Raw genomic sequence first — 15,594 nt, forward strand, 5'->3', positions numbered from 1 at the left:
TTTTATTAACAAATTTACTGTAAGTTCAGAAAGATTAAAAATGATGTTTGAAAGCCAACATGCTGATTTTGATAAATCAAAATTTGGCTTGACTCCTTTACTTAATAATAAATCTCTAGAGAAAAAGGTTATCAATTCACCAAGCAAACTATTAAATAAGATAACTTATTTCAAACATGAAAAAAATGGGCATAACAACTTTACCTATCGTTCTAACATAATTAAATCAAGTGGTAAAGTTATTACAATTAAACAAATCTGGGTTCCAAAAGGAACCATATGTCCTAACTCTCAAGGACCCAAGCAAGCTTGGGTACCCAAAATGAAAAAATGAGGATGTAGATGAAGGTGTGCCAAGATACCCATAAAACAAATAGAACTTTCATACAAATGGGTGCTCTAGACACACATTAAAGAGTGAAACTTAAAATACACTTATGAAAAGTAATTAAAAAATAATAATAATGAAATCAGTAACCCTTGCATCTCATCATTACTTTTGCTTTAGTATTTGATTAAAATATGAATTGCAAGTATTGATCAATTTTGTGATATAGAAAATACTTTTGAAAATAGTATCAAATCACTTCATTTTATAGTATGATTTACTCACTATTGGATAAGTTGCTAAGAATAACTCTATGAATTCTCTATATGCTTGATTGAGAGTTTTTATCCATGGCATTATTATTTATCGATCATAGATATGAAAATGTGCACTTGGTATGCCTTTGAATATATGTACTATGAATACCAAGATTAAAGAAACCATCTTTGGGATATAAAATCAACTCATGCTAGTATGTACTTAATCTCAAAAGACCTTGCCATTGGCTTACTTAGAGTATCTTCTGAAAGGTCAAAGTTAACTATGCATGTTAACTAAGGAAACAAACAAAAATTAATTTCTAAATCTAAAGTTGTTGTTTCCAACACTAAGTTTTCAAAAGCTTACATTGGTTTTGTTCTTGGCACTTAAATTGAAATATTTTCTGCATTGGCACAAACTCACAAAAAGGGATCAAATGAAAAAGGTTTGCAAACTATGAAAGTAAGTATCATGGCATAGTGTTGAAAACCAATTTTGTATTAAGTTGTGCACAGAAAATAATATTGAATGCAATTGTTTCTGCACCAAGAACACTATAAGTAAAATAGGATCAATAGAATCCTTGAAGAAATGAAGAAGGCAATGTTGTATGATAGTCATCTACTTAAATAATTTATTAAAAGCTATCATCATTGCTTGTCATATATATGGTTTTTATTAGGTCTATTATTGATGAAAACTCCATTTGATCTTCTGAAAAATAGAAAATGATCTATTGCATATCTTTCATATTTTTCAGTAGCTTATGATATGCTTGATATGGTCTTTTGAAAATAATGCCGAATCTGATAAAGATATTTCTATCCTTGGATATCATTCATCAAGCAATGCGTATAGAATGAAAAGATTCTAGTTGAAGAAATATCAATTCAGTTTATTCTTTATGAGACTAATGATTTATTATCAAAATACTAAAATCAAATTATATATGTATATGGTTAATCTTTTACATATAACAATCTGAAAACTTGTTAATAATTAGAACCAAATTGAGTTCTTTAGAAATGCACTTAATGAAGAAAAATTGATAACTACTAAAAGACTAAATCAAGAAAAGATGAAATAGATCTTGATGAAATTCTTGCATGATTAGAAGTAAAAGATCACCATTATCATTTGCTTGCTTTATGAGCTTTATATTCTGTCAAATGAATGTGTAGAATACACTCCTATGTGGTTATTTCATTAAAAAAGGAATCTATGTAAAATAACCACCTTATTTGAAAACATTCATTACAAATATGATAAAGTAATTTGTGATTTGGAACAAGCATTAAAAGCATGATAGAATTATCATTTTATCATATACCTAATAGACCAGATTGTGTGATCATTATGTGCCCTTGTGCAAGACTTCAATCTAACTCTAATGAATCATAATTTATTGATAACAAATGAATCATAATCTGAATTTTGATAGAAACAATTGTTTAAGGCAATTTGATCAAAACTTAGCTAGCATGCCTTATTGACAATTATCTTAAGCAAATAGAATCTAAGCTAAATTGATGTTGAAAATAAGAAATTGATTTGATCTTGATAAATCTTTCTATTGTCTCACATGCTTGTCCTTAAACCATATTGGTTAATGAAACCATCTCTTTAGTTCAAGTGATATGTGCTTGCTTATACTTAGGGAATCTCTTGAGTAAAGTGACTCAACATTCAACTAGTGTCATATCTTATATTGAGTCATCTAGTTAAAAATATGGTGGATGAATGTTTTGTATCTTGAAGAAACTAATAACTTTCTTTCAAGAAAGAAAAGGAGCTTGCAGGATCCTTGAGCAAGAAAATGAGAGATTTCAACTTGAAGGACACCTCCATAAAAGGTACAATAAACATTCACATGCAAACAAGAGAGAGGACTTTCTTCAGCCAAAAGGTTACACATAAGAAATCTAGTAGGTATTTGACTTGAAGAATGCAGAATGATTCGGTAATTTTAGATACCTCTCTCATAAATTAGCTGAGCAAAGTCATTAACTTAAATCTTACTATGGCATGATTAAAGTCTTTAATTATTAATTTCTTGATATCATGTCTATATATGTATTGATTGACTTATGCTTTTAGAAATTGTTTCATGGTTTGCTCAAACTAAAATATTCCTTTGCCTATATCATAACCATGAAATACACAAGTATATGCTTAAAATATTGATTTAAAATAACTTGTGAGAAGCTATGAATCCTTGAGCATAATGAAAATGTTGTTTGCATGATATACATCTATATGATACATAAGATTATTTCTTTATTCTACTCTTTCATGTAAATTACTTGAGAATAATAAAAAGAGAGAGATAAAGAAAAGAAAATGGATATTATTCAAGAGATGTAAAATCTAAGCAAAGGCAAATACTCCAATCTTAAAGAAAAGAAAAACAAGCATAATATATTCAGCACTTTTGGAAGGGATAAATTTGTAATTAATTACACTTAAACAGGGAAAGTTTGAAGTGAACATTTGAACCTTTCTATACTGCTCATCATAGGGATGATGCTAATGGGGAGGCTAGTGGTAGTACCCGGCACTATTTGACCCAACTATTCGGTATAGGGCATATTAGTGACGGCACAAGAGGGAGGCTAGTGGTAGTACCTCGTGCCCCTTCCAACTCCACCGGATAGGGAGCAAATAGAGAATAGAGCATAAAAAAGTAAAAATGAATGACAAAGTAAATGAAAGTATATAAGAAGCATCAAGTCAAGCTTTAATCACTTGGAAACACACCTTAAGGATGAAATCAATGCAAGATTATATTTAAACAGGGAGAGTTTATTTGAAAAAGAATTGATTTTGATCCTTGACATGCTTATTCTTAATATTTTAATGCATGACTTAACACGTAATATGTTTTGCATGTGGCATGATGCTTTAAATTACGGACTCTCAATATTGTGTAATGCTCCATGCTTGGATAATTTGATTGAATATTTGAAGTACTATTTTTTTTAGGTAATATTAAAAAAAGAAATTTCAGTTTTGTCATTCACGTTTATCTTTGAAAGTTAAATAGATGTGCAAAAAGAAGAAGAGAAGGATATTTCTATTTAGGCAAAATGAATTGATCTTGATCTATCTTTCTACTTGCCTAACTTTGATACATAATGTCCTAATACTTGTTAAAATATCCTCCATCGTGTATCGAAACTCAATATTAAATATAAAGATTCTGAAAGTGCTCTAATGTTATTGAAATATGTGTTTTCAATCATAATGATTTAAGATGAGCTACAGTGTGGAAGATACATATCTCAAATTATGACTTTGAAAGCCTCTATTGAAAATCTTTATGAAATTCAGAATCTGATTTTATATAATAGCTTAAACTCAATATGATTTCTAAATAAAATCTTAATGTAAGAAAAACAGAATTAATTTACTTAACATCTTGATGCCTTGGTTGATTGCTCCGATACGCATCCGAAACATATCATTACTTATCTTTAGAGTGTACCAATATTGATCCAAATGATGTGTCTTTCAATGATCTTAATTGCAAACAAATATTTTTAAATATATGATTTTATTTTGATATTAAAAAGATTTATTGTGTTTCATGTATACATTGCTGAATAACTATGATTAAGAAATAGAACTCTATAAATATATATACCTCAATGATCATCTATATGTTTTTCTCTCCTACATTCTTAAAGACTTCCATCAGAATATATATAGAGTGAATGATTTTAAAGCTAGAAATATTTCAGCTCACTCAAATGATTCTAAAAGAAAGAAAATGTGAATGCTTTTGAAAGAAACTGAGCTTCAAATGAATCATTTTCTGATTAATATTTCTACACATTTTCTCTAAGATTAAGAGAAAGCATAACTTGTTCTTGAAGGATTAGAAAGAGTAATTGCTACAAATTTTGAATAATGATAGATTACTCTACATTCTCGATATCATAGAATTTCAGTTTTATTCACGTTTAACATTAAAATCTGAAATTCAACAAAAGAAAAGAATGATTAAAGAAGTACGCATCTTTCGAGGGGGAGCTTTAGATATCTTATCCTAAAGTTACTTCAATTTGAAGCATACCTTGATTTTTATGGATTGATTTTGATGAACCTCCTTATATTGCCAGACTTGCTTTAATTATATAATAAGTTTATACCTTGAGAAGAGTTCTATAAAGGTTGTCTTATCTCATACCTTGAGTCCTATGAAAATAAGCTGAAACTTATAGAAAATATATTTTTGAGATTGACAATTTTATTGAACATTATCTTCAAATTCTAAATTCTTAAATGGAATGATCAATTGAGGAGAGAGAAAGAAAATTTCAGAAGAAGAGGTCTTATAGAACTTAATCGCATAAATCTATAACTAAAGGAGAAAGAAAGCATAATGAAAAGTGATCCTAATACTCTCCAATATGTATCATCTGAAATTTAAATCTGAATATCTTTATGATACACCTTAAGACATGTTACTTGGTTAGTATGTCTTATGCATCAATCATGAACCAAATTGCAATTCAAATAGTTGATCTTAAGAGCCTCTAATTTAATGAAAAAGGGGGAGAATAACGTGTTGAATTTTCTTGAGTATCTCTTAGAAAATCTATTTTGAAATTCACTAATGAGTCCAAATTGGCTTGCTCTTTAGAACTTAAATTGTGTGCCAATTCATATTTTTTATGTATCAAATTGTGCTTATTTTCTAAAAGAACAAAAGAAAGTCTTTAAAAGAGCTCTGAGATGAATCATAAATTGCATGAATTCATATTTTGGTATTTGTGCCCCAATGCTCTTATTATCATAAAAGAACCTTGAAGTCATTAAGAATTAATGATCCAACATGATGATATGTCTTTCAAATATATAAGTTTTGATCTTTTACTCTGAAAATAAATTAAATTGCTCTCATGTTGATAAAATACTTAATAGATTGGGCAAAAGGTCTTAAATGAACAAGCTTTCATACTTATTAAAGAGAGGTTAGATTTCCACTCATGTGTTTTCTTGAATATCATTTGTGGTACTTCTTGTATTAACCTAAGGACGATTCCACCTATACTTGATTAGAAAACTATCTGTGGTATCAAATTAGAAAACTTCTTGAAATCACATTCGATGTGTTCTGCTCTGCAATAATTTGACATGCAAATCAGAGTACAATAAGGAAAAGAAATATTTGAGTATTCTTATCTTTGTGCTTAATGTTTCACTATCTTTTTGATGTTGTCAAAAAGGGGGAGAAATATCTAAGTATATGCTCATAATGCTTTGTGTTTTGTATTGAATACAAATCAGCTTAAATTGAAATATGTTGATTGTGTTAAGCTAATTAAATCTAAAGCATTATCATGAAGTATGTTTTTAAATATATATGTTTTCTACTTCATGCAACTTAGCTATGTATTACTCCTAGAAAACAATATCTTTTATATTGCATATACTCCAAGTTTTGTCATCATCAAAAAGGGGAAGACTGATGACCCAAAGATTGATTCAAAGATTGATTTTGATGATCACAAAACCTTGAAGTATAGATACTAATGTTTATGTTGCAAGGAGAAAGATATTTATTTTGCAAGGAACATAGCAAGTTGGAAGAACACAAGAAGGCCTCCAAAGCTCTCAAGAAAAGTTGGAAGAAAGCTGCAATTTATTGGCCCAAGTTTCAAGTTCAAAGGATTCAAATTGGAGGAGCAAATTCAAAGAAAAATTCAAAAGAATAGTCTTCGAGTCGACTCCAGAGTAGAACGAGTCGACTCCAGGGTGTAACAGGCAGAAAAGTCAGAGAGCGATTTTCGACCCTGAGATTCGAGTCGACTCCTGTGGAACGCGAGTCGACTCCGATGGTTGGCAGGTCGACTCTCAGTGTTACACAAGGAAAAAGTCAGAGAGCAGTTTTTCGGACACTGAGATTCGAGTCGACTCCCACAAAGTCCGAGTCGACTCAAAGACAGCGCAACCCCAAAGACAGAAGACGGTATTTTCGTCTTTGAGAGGCGAGTCGACTCCCAGACAGCTCGAGTCGACTCCAAGGCAGCGCTACACCAAAATGGCAGAAGGCTGTGTTTCGGAAACTGAGAGTCGAGTCGACTCCGGAATAGTTCGAGTCGACTCCAAGACCAGACGAGCCAAAATACAGAGGATCAGTTTTCGGGCTCTGAGAGCCGAGTCGACTCCAAGAGAATCCGAGTCGACTCGAGGAAGAAAATCAGAAAGTATGTCCTCTGGATTCATGGGATGAGCCGACTCTGAAAATGCCAAGTCAGCTCCAGATGTTGGCGAGTCGACTCCGGGTTAAGTCGAGTCGACTCCCAGTCGAGGATGCACAATAATTCAAATTTGGAATAGTGGCCGAGTCGTCTCCAGTGAAGCACGAGTCGACTCCTGCAACAGGCGAGTCGACTCCTGATCGTGCGAGTCGACTCCGATCCCAACGGTAATATTGTCAAGAGGTGCAGACTGTGTCCAACGGCTCTATTTTTGTCTCTAACGGCTAGATTCTTGTTTCCACGCCATCTAAAGCTATAAAAACAAGAGGAGAGCTAGGGGAGAAGGCATGGAAGTGGGAGAGAACATTTAGGAAAGAGATTTCAAAGAGATTACTTGGCAAATCTCCCATATGCACAAAAGGGCCATTCAAAGTAAAATAGAGAGAAGAAGAGCATCCAAGTGAATCCCAAAGCTTCCTCTCCATCCGTGTGCTGCCTTGGAGATCCTCTACTTCGTGCAAAATCAGAAGAGGGTCAAGTAAAGAAGAAGCCGAGCTCCTTCATCTTCAAAACTCGTTTGAAGGCTTCTCTTTACTCTATTTGTTTATATTGTTATATTTGCTTATTTAAGAAGCTTTGATTTGTTTTAAACCTTTATTTTAATATCTTGTAACTTGATTCAATCAAGGGATTGAATCAAGGGGTTAAGGTTTGTTGGTGAGCCAAAGGGAAAACCAACGGTGTTAGGTTTGTTGGTGAGCCGAGGGTAAAACCAACGTGTAAGGGTTTGATTGTGATCCCGGAAAAACAATCGGGGTGGTTCTAGTCGGTGAGCCTGGGAAAACCGACCGAGTTCGTTGTGCGCTGGTAAAACAACGAGTTGGGTAGTTCACTCGAAAAACTACCGGATTGTAGGGTTCGTTGTTAGCCCGGGGTAAAACAACGAGTTGGGTAGTTCACTCGAAAAACTACTGGATTGTAGGGTTCGTTGTTAGCCCGGGGTAAAACAACGAGTTGGGTAGTTCACTCGAAAAACTACCGGATTGTAGGGTTCGTTGTTAGCCCGGTGTAAAACAACGAGTTGGGTAGTGCACTCGCAAAACTACCGGACTGTAATCTGTAGGATTATAGTGAAATTCCTAAGAGGTCTTGGGGAGTGGATGTAGGTGCTGGGGTGCACCGAACCACTATATGTTTGTTGTGTTTGTAATGCTTCTTGTCATTGTCTAACTTACACACTTACTCACTTAGATAAATTGCTTGCTTAACTATTATCCGCGAATTCTTTAGTTGCAAGCATATTCAATCAAGTCACAATCTATACATCAAACTGTTGCTAAGTTTAACTTTCACTGTACATCTATACAACTTAGCATAATTAATCAAAAACTTTCAGAAGCTTGTTAAAAGTTTTAAAAGACCCAATTCACCCCCCCTCTTGGGTTGTATCTACTGGGCAACAGATATCTTATCAATTACGAAGACCATCCCGCCACGGGTTATACTGACCGTAGTGCAAAAATCTGTGAGCACTATTTTGATTAAAAGTATGGATAAATGGCAAATATTTGATGATTATGGATATTTTAAATTGCATCTTCAGCCTTACGAACTTGCATGATTTGTGCATATATGATTGGTTTGTTATGATAATTTGTTATTATGTTTATGCAATATTTTATTTTACAGTATAATTTTACTTTCCAAATGATGTATTGAATCATGTAAAAATTTATGCTTGATCTGGTAAGGTGGTGCATGGTTACTTACTAAGTTGCAAAACTCATTTATCTCTTTATATTTTTTTTAGATAATTAAGGTTGCTAGGAAGATGAAAGAATAAATGAATGAAGGATGAAAGAATAAAGCTCGAAGCATAGTTGCAAGCAATCAATAAATGTAGTTATGACTAAGTTTGGGTTATGTAGTCTTGAACATTCAAATATTGGATTTATATGCTCTGTACCTACTTCTCTTTGTTTAGCAAATGAAATTGGACTAAATTTATTATTTTATAAATTTTTATGAAGAACTTTTTATTGTGGGCTTCATGTTATTGTGGGCAATACCTTATAATAGCAAGGCCATGTCATATCCGGATCTGGGACGTGATATTTTATTTCAATATTATTCAAATAAATTATGTGAGGACTCATGCGGACGTGTGTTTAGTCCCACATCGGTTATTCGCTGGATAGATCTTGGGTACTTATACAGGATCAAGAAACTCAAATAATACATTCTGGCTAGCCATTTTGGGTAAGATCTTGAGTTGTTATAAATGGTATTAGAGCGGACGTGACCTATTGTTGGGACTTGTGTCCTAAATCCAATCAATTGTTGATTGTAAATGTATTTGAATCAATTATAAATAACATGGTATTTATTCATCACCAGAATATCTTCACAAACTCCGATGTGATGAAGTCCTTAGGACTGCTTTGTGTAATGAAATATGATTTTGTCACATAGGTTCTTAAATGTTCATGACCGTATGATATATTATTAATAGGACGATAGTATTATCGGGCGTAGGTCATTGTGTATCATATTTGTTGGTTGTCTTCCAAAACAAAGAGTATAGAGATACTAGTATGGTACACAGGTGAATGGTAGTGTATGTTCACTGAACGTGACCAATTGACGGACTCTCTCTTGTCAAGAGTTGTTCCGAGTGGATATGGGTATATGTATCCTTTAGATCTGAGTTGCAACTGGTGGCTTGCAAGCAACTCACTGTACTTTGGTGCCGGACTATCTGGATTTCTAATCCAGCGATAAAAGGTTTCTGCATCCAGTCAAGTACTTGTGGTAGTCAGTTGCAGATCAAGTTGGGATTGACCTCCCTTAGAAATAAGAGTGAATGCCTTGTGTTTTCAATTAAGTAGTACCCTGGCCAGAGAAAGTCAAATCACTATCACTTGACTTATTGAACTGAAACATATTTCCGGATGGATCGTTTCAGGGTAGATAGACTCTGAACCCACCCTGGGCATTTTCTGGTCAAGAGCATGAATTATGCGGTAACCATAGTCCATAGGTTCTAGAATGTTGCTTTGCATCTATTCGACCTATCCGGTCATCGGAACCCATTGCTAAATGGTTACTTCAATTTGTGCAGAAAGTATTCTTGTACTACCGGCTTAGGTTCGAACCTGTGAGGTCACACGCTTAGAAGTTTCTGGATTGATCAAATGGCTGATTGACGATTGAGAATCGTCTAGAGGTAAAATAGTCAATGTGATTGACTGATTGCCCTAAGCAATTGTTGCTTGGAGAAGTTAATTAGTGATTGGATCACTGATTAGACTCAATTTGATTGAGTAATAGAGATTGGGCTTGACCAAATTCAAATATGATTTGAAATTGGTAAAACTGTAATTGACACCAAAATTGGTTTGGTGAAAATATCTAATTTGCCCCCAACCAAATCAGATTTGGCTTGAGTCAAATTGGATTAAAATCAATTATGATTCTAGTATGACTAGGACTTCCTTCCCTATGTGGGACCCACGTCCTGCCTAGGTGGGACCCACATACTGTATGTGGGACCCACGTCCTGCTTAGGTGGGACCCACATCCCGATCGCCCTCCAGGCCACCTCACCCCTTTGCATGCGTGACACATGGCAGAGCAGGACACCTCTTTTGCTTGCATGTATGACATGTGGTGGGCCTGGACACCTCACACTCCTCCTGATGTCATCCATAACCTCATCTGCCTCATGAGGTCATCCATGACATCGCCCTCCAGGCCACCTCACCCCTTTGCATGCGTGACATGTGGCAGAGCACGACACCTCTTTTGCTTGCATGTGTGACATGTGGCGGGCCTGGACACCTCACACTCCTCCTGATGTCATCCATGACCTCATCTGCCTCATGAGGTCATCCATGACATCGCCGTCCATGCCACCTCACCCCTTTGCATGCGTGATACGTGGCGGAGCAGAACACCTCTTTTTCTTGCATGTGTGACATGTGTCCTGGCAGGACACCTCATCGGGACACCTCACCCTCTTCTTGGCCTATAAATAGGCCACCCTCTTCCTTCTTCTCTAGATTAAGAGCACCAAAGAAAGAGAGTGAGAGAAGAGAGAAGCTTTGAAGGTGAAAGCCCAAGAAGGAGTTCTTGAGCTATGAAGGTCCATCTTCTTCCTTCTTCTTCCTTTCAGCCAACCTTCTGCCTCTCTGCGAGCTAGCACTCCCTGGAAAGCTGATCATTCCGGAGCTTCGCGTGGATGAGTCATCGAGGCCGGACGCTTGTGCGGCTGCGAAGCATCCTTGAAGGAACCTCCTTCTAAAGGTAAGAGATCTGATCTCTTTTATGGTTGAGATATGATCTCAATCTTCAAATCACAAGAAGTTGTGATCTATGCATATTTATTTGAATCACACAATTCTCGGGGTCTGAGGGCTTTGTGATATTTAGTGTCAAAGCAAAGGATTAGTGGAGACTATCCGATTTTTGGAAACTCTCACGCGTGATCGTGTGACGAAGCGTGGCTCTCCACCCGGGGGCTCATATGATGAGTGCTTTGATAGGCACGCGCGGGTGTCACCCTATGTATTGGAACTGAGCCTGCGCCACATGTGATGTGCAGTTGAAGACTGTCTTCGACTGATACCAAAGTCAAAATATCTAAAATATCAAGCATGTTTTGGGTTAAAATGTTTAACCCGTTCTTTCCGCATAAAATTTTTGAAATTCAGCTTAGCCCTCTGCACGCAAACCATTATCTATAATCTATATGGACTAGAGGACATTGCAGTATAGATCCATTGGAGCTGACTACGAGCCTATTGTGGTGCTTGTGATTAGATTTGAATGGATTTGAACCTTTAGCCTGACAAGGATGTTAGAGCTTAAACGGAATGAATCTGTGAGAACTCATGCAGGCGTGTGTTTAGTCTTATATTAGTTATTCGCTGGTAGATCTCGGATATTTATACCAGATCAAGAAATCCAAATAATACCTTACGGCTATACATTTTGAGTGAGGTCTTGGATTGTTACACTATTTCTTCGTGATTTGAGAGACATATAACAAATCTTAAAAATCTTTGCTACCATGGCTCTAAAAAGTAATTGCTACTTTAAGTAATTTAACTACTAGAAAAAGATCTAAAAATTTTACAAATAATTTCCTGAAAAAAGGATTTCACCATATATGTTCAGTCTATTTCGTTTTTCTAGTCTGATTCTATCTCTATTAAATGTCTCACTAGTCAATTCGCAACACAGTTTCCTCTATGATAGGTATATGGCATTCGAAGGGTAAAACCTGCAGAAGAAAAGCTCCGAATATCTAATGGGCAAGGGCCATAACAAAATTAATTGTGTAAGGCATAAAAGCTTTAACCATGTTAGTCCTTGAGCCTTCGAAATTCCTTATCTTCTTATTATTTTGTTAAATTGAATGGACTCAACTGCAAGGGCTTCATAACAAAAAGTCCTTGCAGATGAAATACTAGAATGAATCAGGGATACGAAATAAATGAATCTAAATAAATGATCCATGTCTCCGCTTCTTGTCAGGGCTGACAAGTTTGAAAAGATTTGATTGTGTCTAAAGTCAAGAGAGCTTTAGGATTTTAGTGTTTTTTTTTTTGTTGTTGTTGGTTGTTGATAGGCACCAATATGCTTTGTAGCATTTTTGTTACGGTATGCAAGTCAGTACAAAATCCAATTCAAATTTAAACTGGAATTTAAGTTTTGCATATATGGAAATCATGAAGACATCTATTTAAGATGTGCACCCAAATCAAATTCAAATTTAAATTCATGCCTCCTATTATAATTGTGATTTCACATGTGATGATCTCCCATTAGCAAGGCTCCTTCAGTGATAATTGCACGACCAACTAACCTATAACTTTACTACATGATTTGATCCTACCATCCCAATTTGACCTCCTAATTCATTTTGACCCAGTTGTAAGCGGTATCCTAACACAAACTAGCCTAGCTCAACCTTTAAATTTATTCTAACTCAACTAGCCTATCTGCACTTGCATCATTGTAACTTGTTATCAATGCAACCCATCCCAATTCAACCATTGAAAATCTTATCAAAACAAAAGAAAACATAGAATTGACCAAAGAGGTCGAATCTTCATCTATTTGTGGACACTTTGTGAGGCCTAGCTTCACTGGGTCGGCCCATTGGCCTGGCCCGACACCAAGAGAAGGCCCAAAGGCCCTCTTCCCATTCAAAGTAGGGCAGTCCCCTGTTCAACCACGTGGAGGAGAAGGAAGAGTCCTCCTCTACCGCGGACACTGCCGGAGGTTAGGATAAGCCTAGCCTCCACTCCGATCGAGTCTATCCACCGCGATTCTCATGGCAGACCAAGGACCCCGAGCTTATCCTCTCACCCTCAAGTTTATCTCCTTCGGAAAACCTTCCAATAAATCTCCCATCTCTCAGCAATTGACTCACCCCTGAGCTCCACCGATCACCTCTCCTCCTCCTTCCTTTTTCCAGTGACCGTGGTGCCACCTCGGGCAAGCGCAGTCGCCAAAGTTTCTTCTTCTTTTCTCTAGACCACCAACGACCCTATTTTCTCCTTCTCCCTATTTTGAGATCCACGCCACTAGCCGTCTGACCAAGCCACCGTCGGCTAAGATCCGCTACCTCTATCGATCGCTAGTAAGTCTCCTTCCCCCTATTCCTCTATTCCAACCCAGAACCGAGCGGTTTTGTTCCCCTATTTTGAACAAACAAAGAATGATCTCGATGTTCCTTTCTCGCCAGCCGCCACCGGCCGCCGACCACCGAGGCTCGGCCGCCACCGGACTTTCTTCCTCGGCTTCTTCTCCCTCCTCTTCCCTCTCTTCCTCCTCTCCATTCTTCTTCTTCTTATTATTTCTTCTATTTTCTTCCCATTTGTCCCCTATTTGTAAGTAATAAAAAAAGAAAAAAACAAGAAGGAAAATATTTTCTCTCTCTACATGACTATGGACCAGATACATTGATGATCCTGGATGGCCCATACCATCGATGGACAGAACCCAGACCCCTAGCTGGACATAAGCTGGGATTCCTTCCTCTTTCTCTTTCTCTCTCTAGACCGTCTTAGAGATCCCAGTGTAGGCCTTATTTTTCTTATTGCTCGGATCTAAGTTGACTCAGTTTGGAGATCCTAAACCACTCTAATATTCGGGTGGTAGACCGGCCCATTACTTCAGTCTAGCTTGATTTGGTCACTTTTGATCTTCACCTGACCTGTTGAATCCTCCTTGCTCGGACTGACTTGGTCAATCGGGCACTATCACTTGACCGACCTGATTTGGGGGCATGAGGCCATTCTTTAGTAGTGTTTGATTTTGACTTCGTTTGACTTCTCGAATGATGATGAAATTTATAATATTTTAATTATATTAAAATAGGTGTACTTGATCCGTCTAACTGAAGTACGATTTTTGAAGCGAGAAGAGGTAAGTAACCTCCTGTGGCCGCCACGGCCCGGCCCCCTTCCGGCGCCGCCAGTTCGTGGGAGGAGAAGAAAGAAGAAAAAAGAAGGGAAGAATAGAAGAAAAAAAAGAAGAAAAGGAAAGAAAAAGAAGAAAAGAAAAGAAAAAAAGAAAGAAAAGAAAGAAAAGAAAAATAAATAAATAAATAAACAAATAAATAAATAAATATTTATATTTATACGAATGAATTAATAAATAAATAAATAAATCATATATTATAATTAAAAATAAAAATAATTATAAATAAATAAATAAATAAAGCCATTATGGCACTGCCGGCCGTGGCCGACACGGCCCGACCCCCTTCTGGTGCCACCGGCCTCACGAGAGGAGAAAATAGAAGAAAAAAAAGAAAAGGAAAAAAAAAGAAAAAAAAGGAAAAAAAAGAAAAAAAAAGAAGAAAAAAAGAAGAAAAAAAGAAAAAAATAAATAAATAAATATATATATATATGAATGAACGAATAGATAAATAAATAAATAAGAAAGATAATAAATAATTATATTGTAATGAAATAAAATAATAAATAGATAAAATAAATAAATAAATAAATAAAAGCCACTGCAGCTGCCGCCGGCCGCCATCGGGCTCCATCCCGCGGCCGCCACGACCCGGCCCCCTTCTGGCGCCGCCGGCCTCACGGAAGAGGAAAATAGAAGAAAAGAAAAAAAAGAAAAGAAAAGAAAAGAAAAAGGCTGCTTTACTTATTTATTTATTATTTTATTTCATTACAATATATTATTTATTTATTTATTTATTTATTCATTCATTCATATATATATATGTATTTATTTATTTAATTTTCTTTTCTTTCTTTTTTTCCTCTTTTCTTTTTTATTTTATTTTCTTTTCTTCTTTTTCTTTCCTTTTCTTCTTTTTTTTTCTTTTCTTTTATTCTTTTTATTTTCTTTTCTTCTATTTTCTCCTTCCGTGAGGCGGGCGGCGCTAGAAGGGGGCCGGGCCATGGCGGCCGCGGGAGGGGGCACGGCCGTGACAGCCGCGGGAGGGGGCCTAGCAGCGGCCGCTTTATTTATTTATTTATTTATTATTTTATTTCATTACAATATATTATTTATTTATTTATTTATTCGTTCATTCATATATATGTATTTATTTATTTAATTTTCTTTTCTTTCTTTTTTTCCTCTTTTCTTTTTTATTTTATTTTATTTTCTTCTTTTTCTTTCCTTTTCTTTTTTTTTTTCTTTTTTTCTTTTTTTCTTCTATTTTCTCCTCCCATGAGGCCGGCGCCGCCAGAAGGGGTTCGGGCCGTGGCGGCCGCGGGAGAGGGCCCGGCTATGGCCGCTTTATTTATTTATTCATTATTT

The sequence above is a fragment of the Phoenix dactylifera genome, chromosome 14 (genome assembly GCF_009389715.1).
Source record: "Phoenix dactylifera cultivar Barhee BC4 chromosome 14, palm_55x_up_171113_PBpolish2nd_filt_p, whole genome shotgun sequence".
Classification (NCBI taxonomy): Eukaryota; Viridiplantae; Streptophyta; class Magnoliopsida; order Arecales; family Arecaceae; genus Phoenix; species Phoenix dactylifera.